At 41.4% G+C, this 15,781-nt stretch overlaps 1 protein-coding gene across 7 annotated transcripts in view; it reads right to left on the bottom strand.

The window, feature by feature from the left end:
* Positions 1-15,781, bottom strand: part of LOC142942123 (heparan sulfate glucosamine 3-O-sulfotransferase 5) — a 54,021-nt gene that overhangs the window by 31,885 nt on the left and 6,355 nt on the right. For 4 of the 7 annotated variants that reach the window (XM_076084318.1, XM_076084317.1, XM_076084319.1 and 1 more), the window contains one exon: positions 3,247-3,322. The gene's annotated coding sequence lies outside the window, so the exon portion shown is untranslated. The other 3 variants (XM_076084320.1, XM_076084316.1, XM_076084315.1) reach the window with 2 other exon arrangements.

Raw genomic sequence — 15,781 nt, 5'->3', positions numbered from 1 at the left:
AGTGTACTCATAAGAACTCCATAAACTTTTTTGAATGGTGTCTTTTATTTTTTTGTAATTTAACTGCACTTTCAATTTATATATCAGTTGCACAGGCGTTTTATTCTCCTCCACATAAATGCAATCGTATCAGCGAAATGGGGCCTGTGTAAATCCACCATTTCCCAAATGTTTATTTGTGACCTACACTACAATAAATCCACGTGTGATTTATGAATACAATTTTTCAAGAACTAATGCACACAGCATCACAAATATCATCAATAATGAGTATTCGGCTGAGAGATGACTAATGTAGAATCAGCTAAAAAAGGCTCGACCGTACGAAACAACCTTCCAACATTACAGGGTCAACAAAGTTTTAATAGAAGAGTTAGGCATCGCCCTCCATTTGATTTATGGTTTTTGGTGTGTATTTGCGTTGTTTACACATGCCAGTGGTCTTAATTTGGTGATATTTCAGAGTGGAATTGTCACTTCATTTCAGAATAAACCTATAAAGCAGCGAAGGTGCTGACACGTGGGAAGAGATATGAGAGGTAGGATTAATCATGTGCCACAGAACGTGTTTAAGGAGAGACGTAGCTCAGCTAAGCTGGAGGGAAGGAGGGAGAGAGAGAGAGCGGCGACGTGGGCCCATTGATGGATGTGCACGGTGTGGATTTACTGCTCTGCCTACCTACGCTCCATTCCACCCGCATCCAGCTGAGGTTGGTACTAAGCTAACAGCACGTGGCAGGCGAGACGGCAGCAGGTCTCATCATCAGCCATGTGCTATGCAGGACGGGTAAACAGGCCAAAGTCAGAAGCCAAGGTCGGGTAGAGAAGTACAGTCACCTACTGTGTACCAGCCAGAGACCACCTTCAACTTGATGAGGAGTGTAAACACAGGCACAGTTTGCATTGATCCCTCGAGCCCGTAACAAAAAATGCATGTAGGGATTTAAATGAGTCTATGTTTTTATGATAACACAGAACTAATCATTTACTGTAATGCCTTGCTCTATAATAATACATACAAGGGTTAAACAAAGGTGTGTTTATTGTCACAATGTTAACTAGTGCATTGAGTAACATACAAGAAAATGTTCCACCTTAGCAGTTACCGGTAGCACGAAGAAATTCAAAAGAACACATTGAGATCTAATTGCATGTATATGTCAACATGTTCAAATAAAAAAAATAAAAATATTTTAGACAAGAGAAAAATGTCCAATCAGTAATAATAACAATGTGGGCTTGCTCAAAAATTGAATAGCTGAAATGTGGGAACGCTGCAAAATTGCCTCCGCAAACCAGTCAAGTTGCAGTTTACATCCATGTCCGTCATCGCTTCATCATTTTATCCTATCAGACCTTTGTATGAAATTGTCATAATTGGCACATCGATTCTTGAGTTATGGCCCAAAAAGTTGTTTTGTGAGGTCGCAGTGCCCTTTGACCAAAGAAATTCGAATCAGTTTATCCTTGAGTCTAAGTAGACGTTTGTGCCAAATTTGACGAAATTCCCTCAAGGTGTTCCTGAGATCGCATTGATGAGAATGGGACCGACTGACAACCCGAAAAAAAGAATGCTTCCAGTCATGGCTACTGCAGTTGAAGAAGCATAAAAAATATGTTTATTACCAAGATTTCAAGGCTGTTAACCTTCAGTCGGATTGCCCCAACAATTGTTCCCCCTTCCCCCTCCGACAGCTATGTCACTGTATTGCCAGACCTCAGCACTTACTTTGCTTACCTTATAATTATAAAATGAAGAAATGATGAGCCAACCTATGAAAATATTTAGCGGCAGAGCTGCACACTTACTCATGCACACACGCAACCAATCGCATAATCCTCCAGGCAGAGATCATAAACAGGAACTATCATTTAAACCAGTCGAGTGTTAATAATGGAAGGAGTTCTGTAGGTAAAGGGTATAGACGGGATATCACCAAATGCATATAGTTGCCAAAGTCAATCAACAAAACACAACAGCCAGCATCTGCCACCCTGCAGTCTTGTGGTAAACCTTCTGTGCAATGAACTGCAAAAACAGATTCAGCAAGAATTCAGGCAGAAGTTTTTATAGAGGGCTTAAGATGAAGGTAAAGAGAAACAATGTGAAGTTATACCGTTTTCACTTATATAGATCAGACACACAAATCCTGCACTAAAATAGGACCAGGTATTTATATCCTGTCAGAATGTTTCCCGTATTCATCGGAGGCGCTCCGCCAATTTTACACGTGAAGTTGATTTTACTCATCATTAGGAGTGCTACTCAGCCTGCACACTTGTATAATGTGGTACGTGGCTCGGGAGGAGCTGTCTGAAGTCTGAGAAATAGGGTTCTCTCCGCCTGGGTATGGACACTATACATTTAAAATAGAAGGCCTGTTCAATGCTAAACGTGAATACTCTGGCACAAAACCTGTGTCAATTATGGCATTTTGACATAAACATTGTAAATTAACGATCATATAGACATTATACTTTTTTATACTATACAAGTACTGCTCTTACATGCTGATTATGTGTGACCCCTACAGTTAAATTATTGGTGTTATATAAGTATATATATTTTCCGCGGCAAATTACTTAGTCTACAAAATGTCCTAAAGTTGTGAACATTGCTCTGTCCGACGAGCTGTTAACAACCCAAATACATTCAGTTTACATGAACAGAGAGACTCTCCACTTTGATTCTGATAGGCAGACGTGTTGGAATTCATCTCGACTCATGTTTAGCTTAATGTTTCCTCCCTGGTGGTAAACTACACATATATGTCATGTAGGGCTGTGTAGTGGCAAGATTCTGGCTATACGATAAGTATCATGATACAGGAGTTACGATTCAATATATTGCGATATATTGCAATACTGTATGGAAAGCAATATGTTGCCATTTTTTTTAAATCTATCTCATCTACATCATAGCACTATTCTTATGAAATCTGAGCCACTGTCTGCCAGACGAATCTTTGCATGTAAACTATTAATTAAAAAGCGATAATGTTTTTGAAAACTGAGACAATATCACAATAGATAATATCGCGATACTTGCACCCCTAATGTCAGGAAACATTTCTGATTGACGGTTCAGTACATTACACAGATTATTACGATTTCTAATGGCCTTTACTTTTCAAGATATTGGTTTGTTTACCTCTGCATTGCACCTCTCATATCAGTGAAAGGAGAGTTTGTTTAGCTGCTCAGCCGGAGTGAGGGATATTGTGTGAATAGGATGTCAATACATACCCTCTATTCCTCATGACTGCCAGAGGTGGTGATTTGCACCTGGATTCTTCTTCATGCAAGCACGCAGATCCAGTGTCTAAAACACAGAGAGAAAAAGCAAATGACAACGGTGAAGAGTACAGAAACAGAGCAGAAACTTAAATGAAAAATGTCCTGCCTCAACCCACTTTGATTTACAAGCGGTCACACTATGAAAATGTCTGAACAAACCAACTGACTGATTTTCAGCTGCCAGCCCGGTAAAGATAGGCTCATCCACTTTCTAGTTTGCGTGACAAATGGCACACATTGCTTGGCATCCAGTTTGGGAGACCATTAAAATACACCCAAAGATGAGAATAAAACAACTCATCGGTGTAAAGTTGCTCCCCTCTTCAGTTAATTAAAACCAGCCCAGTGAGTGTGTTGAGGGAGAGAACTGGATGTATCATAACTGCGGTGCTAGGAGCTGTGGAGCAATGCGCTACCACTGCAAAGGTTGGGAGGTGAGCTCCCACTGGGGTCCATCATGCTAAACATGGGTGCCCTAATGGTACAGTACTACAAACACTGTGCACTTTGGAGGCAGAACCAGCTTATAGGCACTGGAGCCTGGACCATATGGGTGGGCAAATGTCAGCGTATGTGTCAGCCAATAAGCCGCGGTGCAGAAATGCAGATGATATGTTCGAGGTCACATGGTGTGCCCACCAGAGAGTACAAACAAGTCAATTGACCCTTCGCTAAGCCCCGCCCCCCACAGCTACTCCGTCGAGCAGTCAGAGCTACCATGGAGCCCACACTGTCACTAACTAAATATTATCACATTTTTTTTGAAAAACAAAAAAGTGATTTCAGAGAGAGGCAGACAGAACTGTCTACAATATCATTTTGAAGGTTATATTCAGGATGTCAAAGTGATTCAGCAGTGAAAACAGGTTAAAAAGGTAAAGAGAAGCCACAGATCACAGTGTAAGAGTTCACCCTTACGTCACCTGGAGATCGAGACAGAAGACAATTAAGTTAATTAATTCAGCAGCCCCCCGTCAATGGACAGCGACAATTAGTAAATGGAGTGCCCTCCTAATCAGCAAACAGATTTTAAAACGCATCAATATAATACAATTCTAGGGCTTTTAAAAGGAGGACACTGATTGGTTTAATTCCTGTTAGGACAAAAAGACCACTACAATTAATTAAGAAACCTTTGCTTCTTACTTTGTGCACAGACTACTTGCTGTTTAACTTGACAAGTAGAGTTGGACACACCTTAAATTCACTTGCACTATCCACTTTAGACCATGCGGTACAGATGGTTAAAATAGGGCCCTTAGTCTTTTAACTGTAAAATGCTACAGAATATATCTGGTCTGTAAACCATGTTATGCCGTGTGTTCTTCTTTAACGAGCCCCCTGTCTCTGCATCAATCACTCATGATACAACTTAGTTCGGTTTAAGCAACCAAACTACTTAGTCTCCTGGATGAATGACCGTTTTTTGTTTGACCAATCCACCACCCCCTGCCAGCCGCCCTGTGTGTGTCTTTATACTTCCTGCTTCATGCTTACATGGACTACATACAAAGTGATTGTGTGGGATATCTAATAATTACAGCGCATTGATATTCGTAGGTATAGCTGCAAACGCTGTATGAAAACAGCCTGCTCAAAAACGCTCTTGCAAATGTCATTTTGGTCAGTTTGGATGCAGGTGTGGTCCTTACTCTTTAATACCGCTGCTTAGTAGGCTAACATGTACACAGGCCAGCTGAACCAGAGGCTGAGAGATGTTCTGCTTCAAATCCGGCTATAAGTTATCCCATGCTGGGTAATTAAGTGCCAGCAATCCCCAATTATTAGAATATTATAACATCCTTGTAATGTCAAAGCACGTAGCAATCGATAAGAATTACATTGTGCTTCAGTTCCTTTCCGCTCGCCTTAAAAGGGGGGCCAGGATGCATGGGGTATGTTGCGATTGCGAACGCAGGAGGCCAAGGGCTGCGGGGTCAAATCCCAACGGCTGAGGCGCCCATGAGCATTTTAACCACGTAAAAAGAGCGACTGCTTTGGGAGGAGATTCCAGTTAATCACACACGATAGGCTGAAACGTGAGGCCGTGAACCTGCGCACGGTATCACTGCCGCAGTGTGGAGATTACCGCTCCTGTAGGACAACAGACTCTGCCAATCACCGCCACGCTTACACATTGCGGTGGCAGGGGAACGTGTTTGCCAAGCCTTGCAGAACAAATAATAATTTGCTTTATGCAAATACGCACAAGAGTAAATTCATTTTAATTATTTAAATGAGACAGCTCCGTGCGCAACAGATTGTTCTGCTAGTGAATTGGCGGCGTCTTACACCTCTCTAATTATTAACAGCAACATTGTGCTTGCACTTGATGAAACCGAAGAGAAGTGGTGAAGAGGAGGAGGCACAATGCCGGTCAAATAGAGATAACACTTTTCTTTTTCCTGTCCGTCTCTCACCATCTTAAACTCCCCTTGGTGCACCGGCAAGATTGAACAACTTCCTAGTTTAGGCCATCTTTCTATTGGCCATATCATCATTGCAGGGATCTGAGAACGATAATTCTAAGACAACAAACCAACAAATGAAAAACAGTTTATGCAGTAGAAGACATTTTAACTTTTTTCGAATGCAAATGAGTGTTTTTCAATAACTCTCTTGTACTCCTAGTGTAATCCTTTAATGACCTCACCTCAAAAAAACTATGATATTTTCTTTACTTAGTTGCTGTTGGCTGTGGCCAGGAAACTTTAAAAAAAGTCTCTAACAAATGGTTGAGATGTCATTTTACTGTACGGGTGCAATTGCAACAATTTGCAAAATATATATTTTTAACAAACTGCTCATTTTGTACACAAGATAAATGTTCAAAACAAGGGGAAACGAAACCTTTTACATACCACATAAAAATCGAACACTTTCGAAAGATGATTAAACAACAAACCAAAAAAATATATATAAAAATATATATATATATATATCATCAGAGAATAATAAAATAAATCCTAGAATACTGTTTTTGTGGAATCTTTGTAGAATATAATTTAGAAATGTAAATGGCAGAAAGGTTTGGCTTTTCTTTTTACATAAGGACTTATAACAACTATAACAGTTAGTTAGCAGGTGTTGCCTTTATGGCTCAGTCAAGAGCAGACTGCTAAAAATATAATGGTATTTAACACTGTGCGGTATAGAGGCAACAGCTGAACAAGCATGAAGGTATTAACAAACCTACATAATTACATGCATGTAGCTTTACCATGGCTTTTAAATGCAGTTTGAAATACAGTTGCAGGCTAGTACTATTATTTATTTTTCTTTTCATGTTATTTACATTAATCTAATTTTGAAGGGTTTCACTGCCTTGTTCATGCAGCCTTCATGTTTCAAAAAACGACGACGATTAAAGTGATTTCAACAAGGACATATTTATATTTCAAGACTGCACATTTGGTGTCTGACTGGCGATCAAGGTGGTGACTGATATTGTCAATTGGTTTGTTCCAGTTCGGACGAAGACAGAAACATGTTGAGTCAAAGAAGTTATTGGGTTAGACCAGGCTCATGGTAAATATTTGTCTTAAACTTCAGCTAAAGAGCTTTAGGTGAGCAGATAACTCCAAGCAAACGAGTCAATAGGAGTAACTGATGCTTGTAATTTAAAGATATCGCAGTTCTTGAAGAGGAGATGATGGAAGAGCCTGAAGAGCCAAAAAAAAGACAAAAGCGTTCAGAGACCCTTTCTGAATTGGTTCAATGAGCTGAGAAGCTGCCAGCTTCACTGGCAAACACTATAATAAATTATCATGACTATCATTACATCACACGTTGCCTCCCCCTTCTTCATCCTCTCTCACCGCCTTCTGTCAATTGTCCCCCTGTGTGGATGGTGTCTCTGAGTCTGTCCTCTTTCAGGCCTCTGTGGTACAGAACAGGCTCTCGGTGGCACATGGTAGTTCCTCGATGTCTCCTCTGGTCAACAGTCTTCATTACTTTACATTACATTACAGTCATTTAGCAGACGCTTTTATCCAAAGCGACTTACAATAAGTGTATTCAACATAGGTATTCAAGAGAACTACTAGTCACCAGAAGTCATAAGTGCATCTCCTTTTTTAAACAAGCATCTAAGACCATAAACCAGAGCATAAACCAGATCAAAAGTACAGTGCAGAAACAAACGAATACAATAAGTGCTGAGTGGAAGGCTCAGGGTAGTACTTCTTGAAGAGGTGAGTTTTCAGACTGATGAAAGATGGGCAGCGACTCTGCTGTCCTGAGGTCAGTGGGGAGTTCATTCCACCACTGTGGGGCCAGGACAGAAAACAGCCGAGACCGGGTCGATCGGCCGCAGGGACCTCTGAGCGACGGGGCAACCAGACCAGTCGCCCCGAGGCAGCAGAGCGAAGTGGTCGGGCGGGGGTGTAGGGCTTGACTTCAATCATTCTTCAATCCAAACACTTTGAATCGACTTTGAATCTCCCCGTCCTGGAGGAGGTATTCCCCCCTCTGTTGCTCTTCCTTGAGGCTTCTTCTTTCTTTTTTCCCTTCAAAGGTTGTTTTTGCATGGATTTTTCCTTTTTCGAATGAATCAAGGATCTAAAGATACTTATCAAGTAAATGGAAGAGAGAGTAGACGTATCAAAAAGTCCAAGTCCATGTAGTGTATACTTTATTTGAGCTTCGGCCTAAGGGACCCTCATCAGTTGATGGATGCTACCAATTGGGCATTTTAAAAACACAAATGAAGAACCCAGATGAATCAGATACCACTGTATCATTTTCACTTTGAGGAATTTATCCTGAAGCTGGACACACGGGTACCTGTAGCTGTGCAGAGAGTGGCAAATGCTCCGAACATTTCTTAGATAGGACACTGCATGTAGCACATGGATTACATTGTTTAGAGTTGATTTCTGACAATAAAGTGAAGTGCAGTACATCTACAGGTGTTTGCTTTATCCAAAAATCTATTTGCCATCATTTCGGTGCATGTAAAAGAGGATTTTATAGATCATCACAGAAATGATCCTGGAATATGATCTCTAAAAAAAGAGTAGGAACCCTGATTCCATTGTTATGCTGTTTAAATGTAAAAAAAAATCACGTTTTCCAAGAAATCAGTTCTTTAAAGAACCATTTATTCCTTGGAAGAACCATGTTTAGCTAAAGAACCATTTGAAAAGGGTTCTTTATGGAACCAAAAATGGTTCTTCTATGGCATCACTCCGAAGAACCATTGTCGGTTCAAGATGGCACCTTTATTTTTCTGTGTGTACTGTAATCCAATGACCTGAAGAAAGGTCATATTAAGTCGGCAGCTACTTGCTGAAATGTGTAGCTTTAGTAGTTAAAGACAAGAATAAAACAGAGATCAGATAGTAGGCAATGAAGCAGGTGGGGTTTTGAATACAGAGTTTCCTATTAAGAGGATAATAATTAATAAATGCAGTTATCAGTTCCACTACAGGCAATTCATTGTCGATAAGCGCAACTCTTGTTGAAATGTAAAAATGTAAAAATGCTAATATGTGTGACAATGAGAGACACTGTTATCAGCCAAAAATAAGGCCCAAGTTGTATAAAACTGAAATTGAGGTGGCTACATACTGCATATCAATGTCTACACCCCTATCTTTTAGTTTGATTGGCCAGTTGTGTTCCTCAGGATCCGTCTCTCATCGCTGAACTTCAGTTCTCCAAAGCACCATGGATGAACGAAGGAGTTGGGGGGTGGTAGAGAAAATTGTTTTATAGCCGCATTATGGATGAATGCTCAAGAAGCTGAGAGGCGACTCCTCCTTTCCCCACGATGCTTGTGAAACAACATGCCTGCTTTTACAATATAAGAATACAATTTGCCTGCTATGACTATGAGTAGCATTAGCAAGATTAATTGGACAAACACGTTTCCCAGCTGCACAAGGGCACTACATTTAGAGGAGTTGTTTAATGGAAGCCGTTGTTTGATGTGTTTATAAGGGGAAAAAATGCTCCCTCTGGAGAAAATATTAAACTTTTATTACGTGTAATCATATTAAGTATTGGAGAAACTATCCTGACAATGCAGTTTACACAACCACAGATTGCTTCGCAATAAACGAGCTTAACCTTCTAGATTAATTACCGTCCTTTGGCATTTCAGCAGGTTAAATGAAACATGTTTGTCAAACCTTTCACAAAGAAGTCTTTGTCTACTTTGAGCTCTGGTCAACTTTCTGCCCTTTTTTTCCTCTAGAGTACTGTGTGTTTTCTTGTTAAAAGTGTGTACCCACCGCATTTACCAACAGTTTGAACCTCTGAAACCAATGCACATTCTGTACTGATTATTGGCAGAAAGTGCTCCAGCAGAGCTCTGTTGTCTTCTAGGTAGTTTATCATGGAACAGATAATTAGTCTGGAAGTCGAAGTGTCCATCGGCAAAAGATTAAACCCAGAAGCAAGAGTGTCTAGAAATGACTAAACTGTGGATGTAGAATGAATAGAATAACCCTGGCAGCCCCAAGTAACAGTATCAGCTCATTGCGAAGCGTAATCATGTCACATGGTACAACATGGCATCAAGATACCATATTTAAGCTGTAAATTTGGTTCAAACAAAGTGCAATTTCGTTTGTTTACAAGATGAATTTACAGGTCTCTGCAACCACGGAATTCTCAAAGATTAGAATTGAAATGCTCTTGTCTTTAGAGGTGTTCGGGCAGTCTCTACAGAGTAGTTTGTCTGAAGCATTCGAAACCCTTGACCAGCCCAACCACTTCCAATCCAGCTAACCAAAGATCTAAAGCCGCGTTTCCACCAAGCAGTCCAGTTCAGTTACGTTCGTTACACGTTAGAACGGTTATCTGTATCTGTGTTTCCATCAGCAAAAAGTTCGGATGGTACCAATAAAACCACTCCATTCTTGGTACCACCTCCATCGAGTTGCCAAGCGAGCTGAGCCGAGACTAGAAGGTGGTGTCAAAACACTGCAGACCACTGATTGGTCAGAGAGAATCGACACTAGCGCAACCCGGAACATTCCTTCACAAACCCGTCAGTTTTAAATCGCCAAAATATCGTCAATAGCGAAAAAAAATTCTTATTCACCCGACACAGATTTAAAAAAATGGCAGCTCCCAAAACTACACCATACGCTAAGCCGTACACTACACCAGACAACTGATGAAGTGAGCCAACCTTTTGTACTGATTCTTATCTTTTATGGGTATAGATTCACAGTCCTCATTGGGCGGCACGGTGATGCAGTGGTTAGCACTGTCACCTGACAGCAAGAAGGCCCAGTGTCCTGGGTTTGCATATTCTCCCTGTGTGCGTGGGTTTCCTCCATGTGCTTTGATTGTCAGGATGAGCATCCGCCGTAAAACATATGCCAAATCAAATAGACTATCCGCTGTGGTCGGAACAGCCTAAAAAGGACGATGATACACGGTCTTCATTCAGCGAACGGTGCTGAATCCACACATCAAGCTTGAGCACAAACAGGATGGTAAGCTGGTACGTGTCATTTCTAAATCTAGCCCAAGCTGTCTGTGAACACCAGAACAAAACCACTCAACTGGGAAGAGGACAAAGGTCATCAACAAGGAGTCAGTGAAGAGAGATCCAGGAACACATTCACATCACACCAAAGGTGTGATTTCCTCATATTGTGTTTGGGATTGCACGGTTTTAATGCTAACAGACCTCAAATAGAGAGAAAAAAACCCAAATAATAGAGGCAGACAAAGATGTATTGTATATTTAATCTCATAAAATTGCTTATATGTGTATTCCAAGTGAAATTAATTGCTGTCGAGATGAAAATAACAGGATTATAAGTAGGCAAAATCTGTTCCCAAAGTTTTCTTTATAAAGTCATTCACTTCTGGAGTCAAACTCTCAACAACGCCCCAAAACAGTCTCCTGTGTTAATGCGTCCACAGTGTCCCCTGCCGCTCTCCTAGTTGTGTTTGTTAATTAGTTTGGATGTCTTTTGTGGGGCTGAAACAGTCAAATAATTAACAATGACAAATAGCTTTCGTGTCCACGAGCGCTTATCCCACCTCCACAGCTGTGGGAATCTCGCCCCTCTGCAACCTGTTTTTATCAGGCCACGGGAGCCAAAGCAAAACTGCTAATGCATTAATTTATAACATGACCTGGCATCGGGCCGGGACAGCCGCTCGGAGAGAGCGAAATGGGGGGGAGGGGGAGGGGGCGTTGGCTGCGTGAAAAACTGCAGTGTCACCACAAGTCCACTTTTAGCCCTCTTGCGTCAGGTTACTGTGTAAGCGCTGATACAGCCCCAGGAAACAGATGTCCTTGTGTGCCTGATTGTAATTATTAATGGGTGAGACTTGCTGGCTTCATCAGAGCCCCGAGCTGCGCGGCGCCACGCGCAGGCTTCATCTCTCACAGAATCACTCTACACAGCAACACAAGTCGGCATCGATCGCAACTTATTCAGTATGGTCGGTCTCAATGTGAGAGCAGGTAGAGACAGGAAAAGGATGGGACAGAAAAAGAGGCGGATGGATGACACGATGAAAAAGGATATGTTTGAACCAAATGTGTCAGTTGAAGTGAACCACGAGAAAGTCTACAAACCAAACCTGGACAATAAAGTTAATCTCTCCAATTACTGACGTTATGAATCTCTTACTGACCTAAATTTGCTTTCATTGCAGTTTAAAAAAAGATGTCAGAATTTTGTAAACTTAAACCCTTAACACTAAAACTAGAGACCAATTTGCCTTAAGATCACACCAGCCACAACATCAAATCCAGCGACCTTGCTCAGACATCACCCATTTTGGAACTCTGCCTTCATTTTGATCTCAACCACCTGTATTAAGTTCAAATTGGGCCACGTTTAGTGGAGGGGCTAATAGCCGCTTTGGCCCCCTTTGCTCGGACCACGCTTATCTTCAAACTCAACCTTCATTTTGATCTCAACCAAACACCTGTACAATTGTGTGACACATAAACACCTGGCAAAGTATGTCCATAATCTTTAAAGCAGCTCTAATAAATATTTTCATATCAACAATTGGTCAAATAACAACATGTATTGTAAAAAGGGTCTTGGCACTATTTTCAAATATTCACTTGGTGCTGAAATGGATATTTGAGGCAGCAGGACTGTGTATGTAGGACCGAGTCTAAATAAACTATAGTGTGTGTCTTCGTGGAAAATGTCACCCAGTGCAGCAGTGTGGCTCATTGATGTGTTTTTACTGGTTTCTGGACAGCAATAGAGCTCCACACAGAGGAAGAAGGTATATCAGGCTTTGGTACGCACATGCTACTTGTTATCCATTAACTGATCATGCCGCAACGATTCATGAGAAACAAAACAGGAGTGAGTTAACATGAGAAATGTACTGATTCAATGGAAAAACAATTTTCATTGAACAGATCATTTTTGAGGTAAATTCATTGCATTTTGTTTTGAATTAAGATAATATCATGAAACCTTCACTTTGAAAACCCAAAATAACTTTCCACAATGCTGAAAGACCATCTTACAATTCATTGCAAAAACATACTTAGTGAAATGCAATTAACATTTAGGGGCATTCGGGATGTATGCCATTTGCTGGAGGTCAGCCTGCATTTACCCTCGCTGAGACAATCAGTAAGGAAGTTATAGGCACAACAACAATGATGGAAAACAGCAAGAAATGTCAGAAAGGCAAAGCTTAATCTGAAGCAAACAAAACATTAGGGATCTCTAAGTACATTTCTTAGTAAACACCTGTAGGGTCTTTGAAGATTCCCCTTCCCTCATCCTCAGGCTTGATGCCATTTCCCGGTAGACAGCCCATCAAGTTGAACGTCAAGTGCTACAAAGGTAACTTGACAAAGTGAGCTTAAGGAGTGGCAAGTAATACAGATCCTGCCTCTGGGTGAAAAGCTGCATACCGTATCTATAAAGGGAAAGATAAGCAACTCAAACTCCTTCTCAATCTACGGAAACCTATGCCCATTTTTGAGTTCAGCTCAAACAATGAAACAGCCTTAATGTGCTCTGAATAATTTAATATCAGAGCCACAGGACCACAGGAGAGTTCTCTGTATAAAGTTAAACATGTTTGAAATACATCAGCAACTTGACAGCTTCCTTTGTTCCTTTGTTAGAAATCTAACATGGTGACCGAAAAAGATTGAGGAATCCTGGTTTATTAGCTGTAGATGGTTACTTAGCAATGGGGCCAAAGCCTTGGGTGGGCCTGTTCACACTGCGGACAAAATTTCTTGTTCAGTGTTTGGTTAGCTCCACCCTTACGTGTCACTGCCGACTCCAAAAAACCAAGATGGCGACTGACAAAATGCCGAACTTGAGGATTCAAAACCTTAGTCTGCAAATCAATGGGTGACGTCACGGTGACTACGTCCACTTCTTATAGTCTCTGGATTCAACTGGTAATTCAAGAGTTTCGCCCTCAGGCTCAGCGCCCTCAACACAGCAGCAAATCGGACCCAAAAAAAGTCAGAAACTGAACAGAGAGGTGTTTGTGTATTTTAACAAACATCAGCTACAGTAAGCTCAGCTGAGACATGATCATAATGAAGAGAAAGATTTGAATATTCAGTAACTATTTCATCAGTTAACTGCCATCCTGGCGCCCACACAGAGAGCAATGATGCCTCCGGACAGTCTTCATGTGCCTGTGGCTAACTGTTAAAAAAAACTAGCAGCTTTCTAAAGTATTAATTCCCTCTTCACATAATTGGATAGGGCACCAAGGTGGCTGGCAATATTTTTTATGGGACTACCCTGTCAGGAGTGCAGATTGTATTTTGAGGCAGAGTGATGGTTGAGTGCAAAGTGACAGTGAATCTTGGAAATGGGAGTCCTTAGAACATTATTTGCTATAAATTATGGCGAGGATCTCTGCTCAAGGTCAGCTGTAAAAGTGACAGCCTTCAAGCAAAGCAAAGCCCGGTCCAGCTCAACGATCAGCCAAGGCTTCATCAAGAAAGAACCCTTCGGCTTTATCAGTCCCGTTGTCTGTCCGGCCACTGGCCAGACTGAAATGGGAGCATGACCCAGTCCCATGTGAAGGCCTTTTAAAGATGGTCAGTCTTTAAGCAGACTTCAAGACCACTCATAACCGGGGACAGCCAATCAATTGGCAGCTCCCATAAAGAGTTAAAAGGTTGAACTTTGAGATTGATTTGCTCTGGCGAAAGGTGTCGCTGGGTTAACTGATCCCTCGGGAGTTCAAAGTCCATCTATTGTATAGATCTAGCTAAGACTTTCCATTTTAATTTGGATGTTGATTGGAAAAGATTTGCAGACACTGGTGGAATCATGAAAAATATCATCGACAAAGACTTAATGTCAACATTATTCTACTTAAGTAGCTAAAATCAGAACGCCTTTGATAAAAAGGCTGCAGGTTCAATCAGCAAGTAGTTTCATAAATGCCTCTTAACTGAGGCGAAGGGTTGGAATCTTTTTTTACGAGCTGGTACTATCGGGTATATTTGCCAACTCGGATCATCCAATCTAATTTATAGAGCAGAAATTATGAGCAGTTGTTAACCACAAAGCTGAATGTGGCTCTTGCAGGACTTTCATGTGCTGCTGAATAACACCGACGCTGTACCATATAAAGGTGCAGGATCGTATTTATGTATTCAGACAACAATCACGCCAAGGAGCATTATGGTTGAAGGTCAGGAGCCCTTGATCGTTCAGCACGTGTGATGCTGCTTAACTGAGCCCAGTCAATGACACACAGAAATGTAAAATCCCACTGCTTCATCAAGGTTAGTGAAGATGCACGCTAAGGCCAAGGTGCAAGGACGAACGCGCGCCTATATTTTTTTTGAGTCAACACTTTCAGAAGGAATAAAACTCTACAATCCGGCATCATATTAGAACAGTATTTGGTCCAGAGATCTCAATTAAAGTGCACTGTGAGAAAATGAGCCTACTGTGAAAAAAAATGAAGTTGTAATAGTGGAAGATCAAAAACTACACAAAACACATCTCAATTAGAAATCAGGTTGCAATAGGTACGAAGCCATTGCTGTTTTGCCCTGTTGGTTGAAAACACATTTTTAGTGAGGACAATGTCATTCTCGGAACCCATCGGCTGTCGGTCTGACAACAATTTACCCTCTGGGGTCAATATTTCTGGGGTTCCGGTGTAGCCAGCCGAAATGCAGGCCAACGCGTCCTCTTCCGTGCGCCAGTCATAGTTTACAGTCCAATTAGCAACTTGAAAGCGAGAATGGAGTTCGACAACGTCTCTAACCGGATTGTTTCACAAGCAGCCAATTAGCCAAGCTAATAGAAAGCGAAATCCTCGTCAGACGATAGCCGATGGGTTCCAAGGTTTGAATTTCAGATAATCCGTTCTGCCTCTTTTGCTCTTCACAAGGACTGTTTACCTGCATTCAACCAAACCCCCCCCCCCCCCCCCCCCCAACGTGATTGGTCAGTATTGCTCTGATACTCTTGTCCTGTTGCCTACAATAAGAGATTAAGACCATGTAAACCAGTGGTAGGCAAAGAGTGGCCAAATA

Source organism: Anarhichas minor, unplaced genomic scaffold (assembly GCF_050575085.1).
Source record: "Anarhichas minor isolate MPS153535 unplaced genomic scaffold, ASM5057508v1 ptg000136l, whole genome shotgun sequence".
NCBI classification, from domain to species: Eukaryota; Metazoa; Chordata; class Actinopteri; order Perciformes; family Anarhichadidae; genus Anarhichas; species Anarhichas minor.
The sequence above is the reverse complement of the archived record's forward strand: the minus strand, read 5'-3'. Positions and strand labels throughout refer to the sequence as shown.